This window comes from Vicia villosa, unplaced genomic scaffold, assembly GCF_029867415.1.
Source record: "Vicia villosa cultivar HV-30 ecotype Madison, WI unplaced genomic scaffold, Vvil1.0 ctg.004700F_1_1, whole genome shotgun sequence".
NCBI lineage: Eukaryota > Viridiplantae > Streptophyta > Magnoliopsida > Fabales > Fabaceae > Vicia > Vicia villosa.
Genome location: NW_026706495.1, coordinates 146,091 through 148,860, shown reverse-complemented (window position 1 = coordinate 148,860; position 2,770 = coordinate 146,091).

The following is a 2,770-nucleotide window of genomic DNA, read 5'->3' as shown; positions in this document are numbered from 1 at the left end:
TGGTTGATGAATTGTTGGAGACAATGACTATTATATTTTAATTTGTTTTCCGCTGCATTAATAAACCAAAGTTGAACACTATAAAGATGGTGTTTTCGGTTCATTCGATAAGTGTGTTATGTATCTACGTATGCATGTTTGAGCAGATTTTTATGAGATGACAAAGTATAGCATCCTTATCGTTGTGTTTTATTTTAAATTAATTTACTCTGATTTATTCATTTATCGTTGGAGAACTTAGGTGTTACATCACCTACCCCACATCGGTGGTAGGTTGATGGTATATCTAGTGTTTTTTTAAAAGATCTAGATATAGTGGATGATTATTCATGGGGCTTCCAACATCGGTGTTCTTGTATATGAAGCTTAATGTTGCGGGAAAAAAGTAGGACAAAATAACTAGTATGATATATGTTGCGGGAAAAAAGTAGGACAAAATAACTAGTATGATATATGATACTAGTATACTTCAGGTAATATTTCCTTGTACTTATTTAATTAGATGTTCAAAGTTATTTAGTATACATTAATGCAAACATGGATGTATCACTACTTTCTATGTATTGATGGATGGGAGTTTAGCCAAGGGTACATGGAGACTAAGCCAGATTCCAACATCTTTATTACAAATTAACGATGAAGGGACATCTTACTATAGAGCCAGATATAGAGCTCATATACCACCTACTACTATAGGATACAGTGTTTTAGAACTAAACTTCTTACCGAGTTAAGCACATACTCCCTCCGTCCCAAATTATAAGAGAAATTCACTTTTTAGATTCATTGAATAATTAATGTATCTGGTCTGCATATAGACCAGATACATTAATTATTCAATAAATCAAAAAAGAGAATTTCTCTTATAATTTGGGACAGAGGGAGTATTTAATATCATCTTTTCTTGATGGATTAAGATGCAGATTGTGAAAGATCGGTTACTTTTCTAAGAAAGTATTGAGTTAGTTTTGTTACATGTAGGATATTCCTAGAAGACATGTCTTTCCTTCTCTTCTAATTATTATATGGGTTAATAGTAATTTATCCCCCTGTAATATGAGCGTGTTTCGATTTACCCCCTACCGTTGCCAAAGGCAGGTTTTGGCAACGGTTTTTTTGAAAAAACAGTTGCCAAAAAGTAGGGAGAGGGGAAAAGCAAAATTCGCTAACATTACAGGGGGTGAATTACTATTAACCCTTATTATATCAACCCAAATTGATCAGAGATATGTTAAGTACTTGGACTATATTTTGTACCTTGAGGACCGAGATGTCTATATCCCCCATGGTTGGGAAAATGTATATGGATTGAGGTGTCTGGATCCCACACTAGTAGGTCAGATGCATATACTAGTCGAGGAGAAAACCATTGCAGACAAGGGTAGCATCATAAGTAATATAGTCCTTGCATGCATGTGTATCCAAAACAAGGTCTTGAGATGTCAGAACAATTGTTTGGAGATTTTAAGCGAAGTCAAGGCTGCATTATGCAAGGAGAGGATGAAGATGGGGACCATTAATTCCCGTGTGACCTAATAAGATGTATTTTAGATATAATTTATTTTGTTGTAATTTAAATGTGTTATATATATATATATATATATATATATATATATATATATATATATATATATATATATATATATATATATATATATATATATATATATATATATATATATATATATATATATATATATATATATATATATATATATATATATGAGTTTTGGCGTAGTCTGGATTCAGTAATCCATACACATATATATGAGTTTTTGGCATAGGTTTGAATTATATGTAATTCAAAATGTGTCATTTGATTCTTTTGTTTGGACTAAAATGCACAGGAATACTTTTATGGACTAAAATGCACAGGAAATTTTATAAAATGATGTTGTTGGTTCATTTTTCAATTCTCATTAAAAAAAAACTCTTCTTACCGATACTCTAATTTAGTTGTAGTTCACTTCAACAAGATAACTTTTCTTTATTTACTTATGATCAATGTCCGTGTTAGACTAAACATCAATTAAATTAAATAAATCTTTGTCTCAACCACCACAATATGAGAATGACTGTCAGTGTTGAGTATTTTTCGTTTTTCCATCAATGATTAAACAGCTTCAAAAGGCTATAATGTCAAAACCGTTTTTTCAATATTCAAAGAGCTTCAAAATGAAGGTAACAGATCAAACTACTCTCTTCTGATATATATATATATATATATATATATATATATATATATATATATATATATATATATATATATATATATATATATATATATATATATATATTGACTTGCAAAGGATTTGTTGTAAAAGTGAAAAATAGGTTACAAAGAGATGGTCTTTATATAGAGACCAGGAAAACATAAATAGACATAACATTTAATGATTAACTATTTCCTATGAAAGTTTGTCTGCCCTAGAGAATCTGTCTTTTGGCTTTCCAAGACTGCATTTAAATTTATCCAACAAAACTCTCCCATAAATTAAATGCTCCTTCGATCAATTAATCCCAGCATTATCTTGCCTCTGTCGAATATCTCCTTCGACAATGGTTTTGTGAAAATATCTGCAGCTTGATCCTTGCTTGCCACATGCTTCAGTTCGACACTTCCATTTTTCACATGTTCTCGAATGAAATGAAAACGTACGTCGATGTGTTTACTTCTTTCATGATTCACTGGATTCTTCGCCAGTTCGATTGCTGATTTGTTGTCGACTTGTACTATGGTTGCATTTTCCTGCTTCTGCTCTAACTCACA